The sequence below is a fragment of the Hemitrygon akajei genome, chromosome 12 (genome assembly GCF_048418815.1).
Source record: "Hemitrygon akajei chromosome 12, sHemAka1.3, whole genome shotgun sequence".
Lineage (NCBI taxonomy): Eukaryota > Metazoa > Chordata > Chondrichthyes > Myliobatiformes > Dasyatidae > Hemitrygon > Hemitrygon akajei.
In genome coordinates, this window is record NC_133135.1 from 48,453,945 (window position 1) to 48,470,193 (window position 16,249).

The 16,249-nt window shown below is 41.3% G+C and overlaps 2 long non-coding RNA genes across 4 annotated transcripts in view; both read right to left on the reverse strand.

Moving 5' to 3' along the window:
* The window catches only part of LOC140736986 (uncharacterized), a 143,611-nt gene that overhangs the window by 76,926 nt on the left and 50,436 nt on the right, over positions 1-16,249 (reverse strand). The window lies entirely within an intron of this gene.
* LOC140736581 (uncharacterized) lies at positions 14,248-14,580 on the reverse strand. The gene is made up of 2 exons (XR_012100980.1): positions 14,526-14,580; positions 14,248-14,436 (listed from the first exon to the last, which is right to left on the reverse strand). It is a non-coding gene; the product is annotated as an uncharacterized lncRNA (long non-coding RNA).

Sequence of the window (16,249 nt, forward strand, 5' to 3'; positions counted from 1 at the left end):
CTCAAAAACCAGCTGCAATAAGTATTGAAGAATACTTAATTTAAAACAACAGGTGGGAATGATGAATTTTAGCAGCTTATTAGTATTCATAACAGCTTTAGAGACAAACATTAATTAAATTCAACAGTAAGTGAGGCTCTCAGAAACCAAGAGTTCATTTGGTTTATCTAGCTCAAGTTTAGAATGCGAACACGGAGGTTTAGGCTGACACTCCAGATTAGCACTAAGAGATTGCAGCACTGCCAGAGGTATGGACTTTTGGATGAGACATTAAACAAAGACACTCTTTGCTCTCTCAGGTGGACGTAAACGATCCATGCCCAGTTTTGAAGAAGAGCAGAGGAATTGTCCATTTTTTAAATTCCCACACTCAACAGTACCAAATCAGATTATCTGTGCTTTTTTTTAAGTCACTTTACTCAACATGGGATTGCTTCATGCACATTGGCTGCTGCCTCACAAGACTGGCAATACTTCAAAGCTATTTCAGTGGAACATTTGGAGAGGAAAAATTTCTTTATGTATGTTTTATTGATTTGTAGTTAATATTGGAAGAAGTTACACCCAGCATTTTGACACACCAGCCTCTGAAGATTTCCAAACTCAACATCCAAATAAACAAAATTATTTATATATTATATGTTATATTTTGCTCTTTATTCCTTTATATGGGGCATCCTGAAACTTGAAATAGACTCCTTCTTTAAGTTGTGCAAAAAATCCTTAATCATGTCCAAATGTTGATCTTCTGAAATGGACGTGGTGAGAAGGCAGGTGTACAGGATCGAGTGTGATCCGGGATCAGCCATGATAGAATGGTGAAGCAGACTCGGATGAGCTAAATGGACTAATTCTGCTCCTGTGTCTTATGGTCTGATGAGGTAGTCAGATCATTATAACTAGATTTGATGCTGTCTACATAAACATAACAGAAGCCCTTAGAAATTATGGCTAGGGGAAAAAAGTTTTTTTCTTGATGCTGTGCATCCATCAACTGCTCAAGTTCAAGGGGAAGAAGAGCCAAAAATTAAATGAAAAGCATCGCAGAGCTTTGCAGCCTACACTGAGCTGAGGACTGAAGCTTTACATGCAGAACATAACAGAAGCTCCAGATTCCTGATGAGGGAAAGCAAGATCTTGGGGAAGATCCAGAAATTAAAATAGCGATGTTGTGAAGTTTGTTTCTCATAACTTACAGATCTCTATGTTCTGACTTCTCAAGGTGCAGCAAAGGCATTGAACATTTCCAGGATGCAAAACATTTTCATCTTCAGATTAAAGTCAAAAGGATACCCACAGAAGTTGAGCAGTAATGTTATTTTTTAATCATTATTGCAAGCAACACATCAGAATGGTTAAGAAAACATCTTCAATCCAGCTACTGATGCAGATTCAAATAATATCAGTCCTTCAGAGTCCTTAGGGATTGTAGATATTCTTTGACTTCCTGTAATTTTCTTTGAAAATACAGATCAACTCATGGTTTTCTTGAATTAAGTGAGTTATTGTCTCTGTATTTCCGCATACTTGTTGGAGCATATTACTATAAACTCTACAGCTTCATTGCATATACTTTAAGTACTACTCTTTGCATTGTTTTACATAAAGTGATTAAATTGAAGAAATGAGAACCATAAAATGTAGAATATTAATTTTCACAAATTTATAGCTAAAGATAAAAGTTATTGAAAAGTAAAGTACTGCTTCTAGTTTCTAAAAAGGGATAATGACGACAGAAACAGAATCTTCTTAGTTTCTCAAAGGGAATTTACTATTTTTTTTATCAACTAGCTAAAACAGTCTATGACCAATAAAACAACCAGTACAATATTTACAGAAAGATTTTGATAAGCTCTGAATTTCATATTTTTTGAATTTAAAAGGTAGGCAATTTTGCAAGAGAATAATTTTTATGTTCAAGATAGACTAACAAAAATAATTAGCAAGGTGCTTTAAGTAACTTTGAATTGCTTAAAACTACTTGGACATACTGATGTCTCCACAAAGTCCTTCAAGTTCAATGGAGAGATATGCAAACCATTGTTAGTATTCTTTCCCATTCCAACATCCCTGCAGTGTAACCAGCCACTTTCATGAGGCTGACTGGGCAGGCCATGTTGTTCGCAATGTCCAATATCAATCTCCGAAAGCTATCACTTTACTCCAGTCTCCACTGTGGGAGATGATTGCTAGGAAATTAGAGAAATAGATTGCAGGACGTGCTCAGAGCTTCCTTGAAGAAGTTCAGCATCCACACTGAATCCTAGGAACTTGATGCATGTAGTAAAAGCACACACAAGCCCTATGCAATCAGCAGCCATAGTTGTACCACCTCACAAACTATCTACCTACTTGCTCCATCAGCCACTTCCTGCCACTTGTGGAAGAATCTGTACTTCCCACATTGGCCTCATCACTTGAGTGGAAGCAGGCTCTCCTTAATCCTGGGAGGCTGCCCCAGAAGAAGGAAGGAAACATCAACCTGGACCAAAGACCCAACACATTCAACTTTCCAATAGTTGCTCAGTGAACGCTTTCAGTTGCTATTGTTCCTAAATTCATTGTTTCTGAAACTCATATGCAACATTGCCAGACTACAGAAAAGAAATAGTTCATGATTCAGTTTATAAAATTCTCAAAGGATTTAACTCTGTTTACAGTTTCAACAACTATTGTGCTAGGCTCTGATGGTAAATTGCAACCTAAGGATTCAATGAATAACCCAAAGAATGTTAATCACATCTTGGGCATTTTTCTTGGACTTGGGAAACATTTGGTTTCCTGATACAGCAAAGAATGATGATTGAGATCTGAGCAACAGCCACTGACCCAAAATGTTAACTGTTTCTTCTTTCCACAGATGCTGCTTTACTCACTGAGTTCATCAGCTATTTCTATTTTGTTGTTTGAGGAAGGAGAGCCATTTGACTTGGACTTTACCCTACGGATTACAAGGTTTCCTCCAATTAGCCCCAGATGTACCCTTGGACCTTTTGGAAGGCTAGTGTAGAAATTGCAGGAACCACAGCAAAGGTATTCAAAATGTCCTTAGCCATGGGTAAGATGCCGGAGGTTAGAGGATATCTAATGTTGTTCCATTGTCTAAGAAAAGCTTAAAGCATAAGCTGGGAAATTAAAGGCTAGTAAGCCTGACATCAGTAGTGTACAAGTTATTGGAAGGTATTCTAAAGACCAGGATACAGTATTTAGATAGACTGATAGATACTGATTAGGTATAGTCAGCATGGCTTTGTGAATGGTAGGTTGTGTTTAATCAATCTTATAGAAATTTTTGAGGAAGTTACTCGAAACATTAATGGAGTAAAGTCCACTCATGTTATCTACATGGACTTTAGCAAGGCATTTGACAAGATCCAGCATGGGAACTGGGTTCATTGTTTTTGTTATCTTTATCAACAATTTGGATGTTAATGTGGTTAACTGCATCAACAAATTTGCATACGACACCAAGATTGGGGGCAAAGTGGATAGTGAAGAATATTATCAAACCTTGCAAAGGGATCTGGACCAGCCAGAACAATGGGCCTAAAAGCTGACAGATGGATTTTAATGCAGAAAAAGTGATAGGTGTTGCACTTTAGGAGGACAAATCGGGTTAGGACAATGAGCAGTAGGGCACTGAGGAGTATGGTGGAACAGAGGGATCTGGAAATATAGATCAATAATTCCTTGAAAGTGGTATTACAGTTGCATAGGGTTATAAAGAGAGCTTTGACACAGTAGCCTTCAATGCCACAATAGCTCTACAACAGATGCAGTCTTACTGGCTCTCCACTTGGCCTTAGGTCACATGGACAAAAGCAATACTTACATCAAGCTGCTGTTTATTGATTACAGCTCAGAATTCAGCACAATCATACCTTCAGTTCTAATCTACAAACTCCAAAACCCGGGCCTCCGCAACTAGATCCTTGACTTCTTCAGCGTGAGACCACAGTCGGTGCAGATCAGAAATAACGTTTCTGCCTCACCAGTAAACAACACTGGTGTTCCTCAAGGATGATGCGTGCTTAACCCACTGCTCTACTTCCTCTACACATACGATTGCGTGGCTAGGCAGAGCTCAAGTGCCATCTATGAATCTGCCGATGTTGGCAGAATTTCAGATGCTGACAAGGAGGAATACAGGAGCAAGGTAGATCAGCTGGTTGAGTGGTATTGCAACAACTTTACGCTCAATGTCAGTCGACTTAAAGAAGGGGAAGTTGAGGAATCACGTACTAATCCTCGCCGAAGGATCAGCAGTGGAAAGTGTGAGCGGTTTCAAGTTCCTGCGTGTCAGCATCTCTGAAGATCTATCCTGAGTCCAACATACTGATACAATTACAAAGAAGGCATGACAGTGGCTATATTTCATTAGGAGTTTCAGGAGACTTTGTCACCAAAGACTCTCACAGAAAGTTCTGCAGATGCATTCTAAATGGATCTAAATGTTTCATACATTTAGGTTGGGAAACAAGAGCCTTTGACACTGATTGACTAACAACCTGGAAAATATTAAGGGCTTTGCTTGTGACGTGACGTTAACAGGTACTCCAAGTGACACGACAAGAAAGTAGTTATAATCACTCCCAATTTCTTGATGGGAGTTTCTTATCAATATGAAGTTATAATAACTGAAGACCATATATAACCATATAACAATCACAGCACGGAAACAGGCCATTCCGGCCCTCCTAGTCCGTGCTGAACTCTTAATCTCACCTAGTCCCACCTACCCGCACTCAGCCCATAACCCTCCACTCCTTTCCTGTCCATATACCTATCCAATTTTACCTTAAATGACACAACTGAACTGGCCTCTACTACTTCTACAGGAAGCTCATTCCACACAGCTATCACTCTCTGAGTAAAGAAATACCCCCTCGTGTTTCCCTTAAACTTTTGCCCCCTAACTCTCAAATCATGTCCTCTCGTTTGAATTTAGACTATTCTTGAAACATATACAGGTATGTGCAAAATATAATTGTTTCAACAGTATATGAAGGCTCGTGATTAATCCCTAATGGAGAAAGAACACTGACATTAAGAAGGTTTAGATTTGATCTCTGGTCTGTGCTCATCTAACCTTGAAAGAGCAAATAGGATACCACAAGTGGCCTTGACAAGTTTGGATTCGCAATGAAAAGTATCAGAATCCTCCTCCCATATGGAGTTGGGTGCATGTGTATGCCCAAGATTGAGCATGTGAGAGGCAGAGAGTTTTAACCATGATGCAACCTAAACTCCTGACAAATACTGCTGAGATTTGAATGTGTATAACACCTAATGGGGAAGGGAACAGTTAATGGAACTATAACATGTTCATTGGTGAAATGGGTGATAACACATTAGCCCGGAGTTGCAGTTACATTGATAGTGTAACTATCTGTACCCACCAGTGTTATTGTGTGAAATTGATAACAACTTCTGGCATCCATGCCTGCACAATGAAATGCAGAGATCCTATTATTGATGCCAATGATCCAGTTTTGCTCAACAGGGAATGGAACTGCAGTTATTGCAGATGAAATCGACCACAAATCATTGGTTAGATGTGAACATCACCTCCTATTCTCACTGAATATATTATGCTCGAGGTCTCAGATGTTTAATAGTTTACTGAGTTTTAATTACTGTTTAATAATCACTGACCTCCATCCTGTCCTATCGCTCATCCACTCTCACTGGCACTGAAAAAATAATAATTCCATCAGGATGACATTATATATTATATATTTTTTAAAGTTTTGATCACAACATTGGAGACAGGATAGGTGCACATCTGGACTCATGGTAAACTGTCATCTGTAGCAGAAAAGGCAAATTGATTAGAACATTTACGTTAATGGAAGAGAGAAAATCAGATTAATGACAAAAATTTAAGCAATCTCTTCAAAATTAAAAAAAAATCCAGGGAAATTCCTTCAGTAAATTGCAAAGAGTGGAAGGATGGTTAAGTACAAACCGTATACAAAATCTATCAATGTTACATACAGAAGTGAGGTCAAGCTTGATTGCAGAGCAATCAGTCCATCATTACCTGATTTCTCATATGATCAAACTAGCATGTTTCATCTTTCATCTTAATTCAATCACTAATGTTGTTTCTATGAATTGATATTATTATGAATTATGATACTTGTTTTCTACATTCTGGTTTGCTACTTGTGAGATTTCTTCAAGCTGATTGAGGAGTTCTCAGCTGCTGCCACAGATTCTGCACAGATAGTAAGATTAAAAGTTACTTTGAATTAAGGAAAATCTATGTTCCACAGATTGCAAATTTTTATGGGCTGCAGCCAGCAGAGTGAATGTCAGCCAACATCCCTTAGCTGTTATCTATAAAGTCTGAGTCAATAATTCTAAGCTATAAGACCATAATCCCATAAAGATATTATAGGAGCAGAATTAGCCCTTTTGGCCCATCAAGTCTGATCTACCACTCCATCATGTCTGATTTATTATCCTTCTCAACGCCATTTTTCTGCCTTCTCTCTGCAACCTTTGATGCCCTTACTAATCAAGAACATTTCAACCCCCACTTTAAAGATACCGAATGACTTGGCTTTCACAGCCATCCATAGCAAGGAAGTTAGGCTAAAAAAATTCCTCCTCATCTGTGTTCTGAAGGGATGTCATATTCTAAGGATCTCAGGTCCTAGACTTCTCCATTATGAAACCATCTGCTTCATGTCATTAGACTGACAAAGACCTAAAAAATCAATGCACATCTACACTCACTGGCAGCTTTATTAGGTACCTCCATATGTAATAAAGCTGCCACTGAGTGTATGCTTGTAGTCTTTTGCTGCTGTAGCCCACTCACTTCAAGGCTTGATGTGTTATGCCTTCCAAGATGCTCTTCTACACACCACTGTTGTAACACATGGTTATTTGAGTTACTGTTTTAGGTTTCCAGAGATAAAACAAAGTGAAGCATTTTATGTTTAATGAAACACATTACACATACTATATAACTCCAAAACCTACACAACACGCTAAAAAATCTTTTACGTAATAAGGTTATCATGTCAGACCAGCCTCTTAAAGCAAAACTGCAACTCAATGGCGGTGATCTACTGATATTTACTGATATCTACTTTGTACTATAAGCCTACAGATATCTACTGATATCTACTATGAGCCTACAGACTCTCACAGCTACCTGGACTATTCCTCTTCCCACCCTGTCTCTTGCAAAAATGCTATCCCCTTCTCACAATTCCTTCATCTCTGCCGCATCTGCTCTCAGGATGAGGCTTTTCATTCCAGGACGAAGGAGATGTCTTCCTTTTTTAAACAAAGGGGCTTCCCTTCTTCCACCATCAACTCTGCTCTCAAACGCATCTCTCCCATTTCCAACTCCCATGCCCTCACACCATCTGCCCACCACCCCACTCGGGATAGGGTTCCCCTTGTCCTCACCTACCACCCCATCAGCCTCCAGGTCCAACGTATAATTCTCCATAACTCCCACCACCTCCAACGGGATCCCACTACCAAGCACATCTTTCCCTCCCACTCTCTTCCTGCTTTCCGCAGGGATCGCTCCCTACGCGACTCCCTTGTCCACTCACCCACCTGGCACTTATCCTTGTAAGCAGAACAAGTGCTACACCTGTCCTTACACTTCTTCCCTCACCACCATTCAGGGCCCCAGACAGTCCTTCCAGGTGAGGCGACACTTCACCTGTGAGTCGGCTGGTGTGGTATACTGCGTTTGGTGCTCCCGGTGTGGCCTTTTATATATTGGTGAGACCCGACGCAGACTGGGAGACTGTTTCGCTGAACACCTATGCTTGGTCCACCAGAGAAAGCAGGATCTCCCAGTGGCCACACATTTTAATTCCACGTCCCATTCCCATTCTGATATGTCTATCCATGGCCTGCTCTGCTGTCAAGATGAAGCCACACTCAGGTTGGGTAGCCTCCAACCTGATGGCATGAACATTGACTTCTTTAACTTCCGTTAATGCCCCTCCTCCCCTTCTTACCCCATCCCTGACATATTTAGTTGTTTGTTTTTTTTTCTCTCTCTCTGCCCATCACCCTGCCTGTTCTCCATCTCCCTTTGGTGCTTCCCCCCCCCCCCCCACCACACCCCCTTTCTTTCTCCCGAGGCCTCCTGTCCCATGATCCTTTCCCTTCTCCAGCTCTGTATCACTTGCACCAATCACCTTTCCAGCTCTTAGCGTCATCCCACCCCCTCCTATCATTTCGCATTTCCCCCTCCCCCCACTACTTTCAAATCTCTTAGTATCTTTCCTTTCAGGTAGTCCTGCTGAAGGATCTCGGCCCGAAATGTTGACAGTGCTTCTCCTTATAGATGCTGCCTGGCCTGCTGTGTTCCACCAGCATTTTGTGTGTGCTGTTTGAATTTCCAGCATCTGCAGATTTCCTCGTGTTTACTCAATGGCGGTGGTTGTGATTTATGTACATTTCTCCCAATTATGCTATCCTACACAGCTCTCCCCCACCCCAGCATGCTTGGGTCTTGCATTCCATGGGTGGATGAAGAGCAGGTGCCTCTGGCTCATGCAGAGATGCATTAACACTCACGTCGTCATGTTATGAAGTCAGGGGTGTGGCAGCGGAATACTCCAAATCTTGTTGGGCCAGTTTAAGGTGATCTACCAAAATCTGCTCAGATTTAGCCTTCTTATCTATGATAGGCGTCTTGTCTCCCTGTTCCAAAATGCAGAATGGGCCATCGTAAGGGGGCATAAGGGGATGATGGTGTGTGTCATGGTGGACAAAAACAAATGAGGCAGAACATAGATCAACAGGGACCCAAGAGTGCTGTACACTGTGATGGGAGGTAGGAGTAGGTGAAAGGGAATTGAATTTACTGAGGAGGAAAGATGGCTGTTGAGAGGCTGACCAGGCGGTCGTGGCATCAGGAATGAAACCACCTTGCACTTGTAATGGCTGCCCATATACCAACTCAGCCATGAGTAACTTCAGGTTCTCTTTTGGAGCAATTCTGAGCTCCAGCAGGTCCCATGGGAGATGATTCATCGGTCAGGGAAATGGCAGAGCAGCCTTTAAGGAGGGGTGAAACTGCTTGCAAATGCCATTGGACTGCAGGCGATAAGCCATGATGTGATGTATCCCAACGCCAAGGTTCTGGGCCACTGCAGCCCAGAGGCCCACAGTCAGATCAGGTGGGGTGCCAAACTGAGCAACCCAGGTGCTGATGGACGCCCAAGCCACATCTGCAGTTGTCGTCGATACTAGAGGGATGACCTCTGACCTTCTGGTGGTACGGTTTCAATGGAAGAAGGCGCTGAAAACGTGGGAAGGAGAAAGAGGAAGGCCATGCCAAACAAACATCAGTGCAAGCAGTTTCTGAGAGACCTTCTGCTCCAGATGTGAGAGGCCATGTATGGAGATGAAAACAGTCTTTCTCCAGTATGCAGGCACAATAGAATGAGGGCGACTGGTTGAGAAATCACACAGGAGAGAAACCCCAGCTTCCTGAATGTAATGTCAGCCAATTGCATGCTCATGTCTGCTGTTCAGTAAGACGGGACCTCTGGGTCAGGAATTCGGTCAGCTGCCATGCTGGCATAGTCAACCCTTATGTGTACAGCCTCAATGGCTGGCCATGAGAAGCAATTGGCCATGGTATTATATTTTCCCTTGACATTTTTGATGAACTATCAGTAACTCCAAAAGACTGGAAGTAGAGTAAATACTGAAAGGCTTTTATTAACAGTAAGACGGAACACGTCCATGCTGGATGACTGTGGGAGGAGCGGAGACACAATCACCTTTATCCAGGGGTCTGTGGGAAGAGCCACAGGAGCAGTCAGCAGAGGGGCGTTTCCAGACAGATATACATGGTTTACCACAATTTTGTACATCTATTGTTAACTTGGCTGGGTGGCATTGCTGCTGTGCAGACCAAGGGTCTGCTAATTTGGCCATCATGTGCACGGGAGGTTTTGTAGTCAATGAACACTGTGAAATGGCAACCCTCTAGAAGAACATGAAAATGGCAGAGAGCCAGACAGAGACCAAGAATCTCATGGTCAAACATGCTATACTTCCTTTCGGGTAGACAGAGCTGCTGACTGAAGAAGGTGAGCAGTTGCCACACGTCTCTGACCAGTTGTTCATGCACAGCACCCACAGCATAGTCTGAGGCATCAGCTATAATGGCTATGGGTGCATTGGGGTGTTGGCATGCCATTAGGGTCGCATTAGAAAGAGATTGCTTGGTATCATCAAATGCCCAGGTCAGTGTGGGGTGATAGGAACCCCATAATAGCGGCTATCTTTGATGGGAGGGGCTTTGCACCTTCTGCAGAAATGTGATAGCTGAGAAAGTCAATGGTTGACAACCCAACCTGGCATTTAGCAGGGTTAATAATCAACCCGTGATGGCTTAAGCGCTTGAAAAGTGCATGGAGATGAGATATGTGTTCGGATTTAGATGCGCTGTCAACAAGTATGTCATCCAGGTAAACAAAAAGAAAATCTGTCTTTTATACAGAGTTCATCAGCTATTAGAAAGTCTGTGCTGCAATTTTCAATCCAAACAGCATAAACAGAAACTCAAAAAGGCCAAACGGGGTTATCACAGCTGTTTTGGGAATGTCCTTTGAACACACAGGCACCTGATAGTAGCCCCCCAACTGGAATGACTTCGAAAAAAATTGACTTTCCATCATGCATGCCAAAGAGTCTTGAATGAGTAGGACCGGGTGACAATCTCCAAGGTGGCGGTCTCATTAAGGCACCGGTAATCACCACATGGGCAGCAACCACCCTCAGACTGAGGAACCATATGGAGGGGTGAAGCCCAGGGGCTATTCGACTGGCATACAATGCCAAGTCTTTACATGTTGGTAACTCAGCCTTCACGATTGCCAGATTTTCTGGGTCTAGTCTATGCACGCAGATATGGACTGGCGGGCCAGTTGTGGAAATGTGGTGCTTGGTGAAAAACCTCATGCTTTGCAACTATAGTGGAGAATGGGGGCTTGGTGAGGTCTGGGAACTCACCCAGTGGTCGAGTAAGCTCACATGTGCTTGACAGAATTGTTGTGGAGAACTTACTGGGGGAGCAGGGTAACAACCCAAAGTCCTTGACATCCACAAGCTGGCAGTTCTTAAGATCGACTAACAGTCCTTGGACACACAGGAAATCTGCACCACGCAGAGGTCTAGCCACTTTAGCCAGATGAGGCCCAACATACAGCATTATCCACTGAAGCAGAAATTTACCTGTTGTGTCGCATAAGTCTGGATCTTACTGGCATTGACAGTTTCCAGTGAGGGTTCGTCACTTTTTGCCTTTTCATCTATAGGCAACACTGGCAGCACACTCACTTGAGCACCAAGTCATACAGGAAACATTGCCCTGAAAGGGTGTCCATAATGAACAATAGATGACCCTGGCAACATGGAGTTCACAGACCTCTGATGTCCTGATGCACTGGCACTATTGAAGCTGCTCGGCAGTCAGCACTTCCCAGCATTCATACCAAAGTGAGCATGGTAGAAGTACAGGCCCACTGACATCTGTTTCACAGCCATGGCATCCTTATGTTAGGGGCCTTGCTGACTGGGCTTATTGAGGTAGAGAAAACCACGTGAGAAAACTTTTTTACGTAAAAATGTAATTACATCAAACCAGCCTGTTAAAGTGAAGCCCCAATTCAATATCCGTGGTTGTGTGTTATGTAAATTTCTCTCAATTATGTTTACCCTACATGGTCATCCTCCACTCTTCTCTGACTTACCTCACTAACAATGCATTTTCACCTGCAGAACTGCTGCTCTATGGATGATTCATTTTTCTTTCCATGCCATTCTCTGTAAATTCTGGACAACGTAGTTTGTGGACATCCCAGTGAATCAACAGTTTCTGAGACACTCAAATCACTCTGTCTTTCACCAGTAATATTCCATGTTGAAAGTCACTTAGCTCACATCCATCCTGATGTTTGGTCTGAACTGCAACTGACCATGTTTGCATGCTTTATGAATTGGAGTGCTACCACATGATTGGCAGATTAGGTACTTGCATTAACAAACATGCTTTCTATGTTCTTCGAATATTCCAAAGAACTCCACAAAAATTTACTTCACTAATTGAATTTATTTTGAGTATTTTAGCCCATATGTTTTCATTTTATTCAAAATCTAACAGGCAATAATGATTACCTTACCAGTTAAGTGCTTTGATGGTTGAAGACTCTCTGTGCCTGCTGGGCCCTTAGCAGATGTCTGCTATCTTTTACATTAGTGCCAGGTGACCATGTGATCATCTAAGTGGAACAGACAGCTTCAGAGGTTACCACTACTTCCTAATATTGGTGCTTACGATAAATCAGCAATCCTGCCATATTGCACCAATATACCACTTAAAGTCTTGTTATGCACATGTTGGTAGAAATATCCATTTTTAGTCAAAGTCCATTGCCTAAGCTATTCAAACATGGCTTGCCTTCCATCACAGATTGTTGTATATTTGCCAATTCATTTATGGCTCAGTAAGTAATATTATGGTTTAGCATTTCCTCCCTACTTGGCAGGCTACATGAGATATTGATAAAACATATCCTTTTGCAGAGACAAAAAAAAGACAAACATATTGAAGGATACAGGACAATCATGTAATTGAGCTCAAATAAAATTACTTGTGATTATTACTGGGATGTTAAAGTTCAGCTTTGAAAGTAATACAAACAGAACAGGCCACTGTCATGTGAGATGGCAAAGGTAGTCATGCCATTGCAGAAGTCTCAGCTACACTAACAATGCTCTCCGTTGTGTTGTATGAACTAATATGGTCATTGGGAACCATTCAGAACTGATGTCCTAGCACCTTAAAGAGGTGTTGACTATCTGAAGCAGCAAAAATGAAGACCACCTGACAGGCTGGAATACCCTTCAAACTGACATTTCTAGCAAGCCAGAACCAATCTGGTTCAATCAGGAGGGCAGAGAACATACTTGGAGCAACATCAGGGTTATGTAAAAATGGAGAGCCAATCCCACGAGACAATAATGCAGAACTATTTCTATGATGAAGAGTAAACACACCATGCAATAGACAGAGCCAAGCAATCATACAACTAATGATTGAGATAAAATGCCACATCAGTCATGAACGGTGATGGAAAATGAAACAGCTAAAGGGAAGTGGAGACAGCTCCAAGAGCATCGACACCCCGAGCTACTGCAGAGCCCAGCATGTGTGTGCTGAAGAAAAGGCTGAAGAATTTGCAACCATGTTCACTGAATGGAAGACCCATTGCAGTTTCCTCCAAAGGTTCTCATTTGTAACAGATAAAGTTTGAGAGTGATGGATTGAACATAACAGATGGAATTAGATAATATCCTGTCTATGGAATTGAAGACTGGTGCTTCCAAACTAGCCACATCTCTGGCCCAGCAGTCCCAGAGGAGGGTAAATGGACTAGCTTGTTGAGCACTTTGGTCAGCATGGGCAAATTGGGCTAAAGGTTTATTTCCATGCTGGATTACTCCATGACTCTAAAATTGAACTACATAAAGACTTCAGCAACAAGAGGTGGTTAGAGGCGGGTATATTGGAGTGAGTGATTCACCTCCTCACACCCCAATGCATTTCCACCCAAGGCTCAAGTCAGGAGTGTGATGGAGCACCAGCTCTACACAGGAAATCCACTTTCCTGATTGAGTGCACTTCAACAAACACTGAGGAATCCCAATACAACTCAAGCTACTGCCACATTTGGTTACCATCTAATACAACTTAAACATTAATTAACTGACCATGCTGGCAGAGAAATGTGCATTTACAAAATGTGCCACAATTATTCACTTAGCTGCTCCTACACCTTCACCATAAACTTCAATGTCCTCTACCAAAAGGGGGAATGGTAGCAGCTGCCAGGAACACCAGCAGACTTCCATTTTAACCTGGAAATATTCCTTTCTGGATTGCAAATCCTAATCCTAACCTGGACTGCTATTCCTTGAAGTCCCAAGGCCAATCTGGCTGAGCAGCTGCCACCATAGACTCGATGGGCTGAATGGCCTAATTGTGCTCCTATATTTTATAGCTTTATAGTCTAGTCTCCCGGATCTCCACAACAGCTTCGTGAAGGAGCATTATATTAAAAGAATTGCAGTGGCTTCAGAAGGCAGCTAACATCATCTTGCTAAGAACAATTAGATATGGGTCATCATTACTAACCTTTGCAAAGATACCCGCATCGCGAGAAACGAATATTAGACAAACAGTGGTTTAAAATGATTGGATTTATCTAACGCAAGCTTCTCTAGGGTCGGGTTCGTGGTGGAAAAAACACTTTATAAACGCCTTTATTTCTTAAAGACGGGTAAGCTACTTTGGGAGAATCCATCCCATTGTTTAGACAGAGAATTAAAATGTTGATCTTCGTTTTCTCCGGAAGTGTAGGACAACTCTTCTTTCTGTGGGGTAATAATGTTAGTTTGTTCGTGCCGTATACCGCGAAATTAATAATGCATTTTTAGAAGATACAACCAACTAAATACTTTACCTGTATTCCTATCTAGCACAGAGAGCAAACGCTGAGCATAGAGCCAAGCCGATTCTTGGAATGCGCGAAACATTTTTACTGTGCAATCTCCCAAAAGCCAGCAGAATGATTCTGTATCGAAATGACTATAACTACCCGTGCAAAGGGTTGGCTTCCAATTAGATTACTGAATCCGACAAGTGGAATGGAGAATTGTAAATACAAATAATAAGAATTTCTCCTCTACGCCATTGTCAACATAATACAAACTCTTTATATGAGACACAATCATTGATCTTCACGATTAATTTGAACTTACTTCATGGAAAACGCAAGAGGCTTTACACTCTTCCAGTAAATTAATTGAAAATATTTAGTTATTCTGCAAAATGATCATTTACATCATTTGATTGCATCGCAATGTTTTCACGTCTTAATGATAGGCAATTTCATTTTTCATATGTATTGATCACGTTTGTGTCAAACTCTTAAATATTTCTCAAAGTTAACCAGTTCAACAATTTAACAGAGAGCAAAAAATAAGAACAGGACAAACATAAACCTTCTCAGTCCTATTAAATCCTGTTTTCAATGGTATTTATAACTCTAGTCCCAGTTCTTATGGGCATCATCGGTATTACAAATACAGCTATTCGCGATAAGGTAACCCTGCCAGATATTCAAGACAGTTACACCTCATAGTTATTCATTACTTTTTGGAACAAGCCCTGCTAAGCTGTAGCTGTATTTACAGCTATCTGTTTTATTCTGTATTTTGCTGCAGTTGCCCACGCAGAAAATATGAATGTACAGATAAACCAACATGAAGTTTCCTATGTAGGCTACATCAGTCATGGAGCGCGATATGGCGACGCGCATCTCTGGCTTGGGAGTGGAGGGATGAGGGTGGGAAGGGGGAGGGTGGTAAAGTGTTCGCGGTTTCATTTACTTTTAGGGTCTTGCTGCCAGATGTTAGCAGATAGGCCGCTGAACCTGGCTCTTTCCAATCTCCAAAAAAATAGTTAGGACTTTAGTTTGTTGGAAGATCCAAGTTACTATATATCCATTAATATTCATAACAAATAAATAAATGGACATGAAATTGGATAAAGAAATGTATGGGCACGACGTGTCCTTCAGATTAAAAAATATTTACAAGTTCATGCTGGCTGTGCTCATACCAGTGCAGCCAAAAAAACGGGTTACTTTTCTTTGGGGCATCGTTAAAATTGCCATGTTGGCATTAGCAACCGTATAAATTATTGGTGTAGCAACATAATTACACATAGAAAATATTCTATAAATCAAGGCAATCTTACCAGTTCAGATCGGATCCAACCATTTTTTTTAAAGATTACTTATGTTACAATTTCGACTTGCCATTAACCCATTATTGGATAAAGGCGTCCATCAAATCCAATTATTAGAAACTAATGGTGGCCGCCTTTAACTTAAACAGCTTTGACAACTTTCAGAAAATCACTTCATCTCAGCATTATATTCAAAGCTTTACGTTTCTAATGTGAAATTTATCTTTCAATTCTATATAATTTACGCTTTGATAATTAATTGATATCGCATGCTTAATTGTATTCAGTAATCAAGTGTACAATAAAAAATAATTGACAGAATACATTTAAGAATACTTCATTCCGATTATTTTCTTTTAAACTGCCATTTTTGAAATAAACGATTTTAACCCCAAAAAGCCATTCCGGGTAATTAAAACAGAATCAAGCAATCTG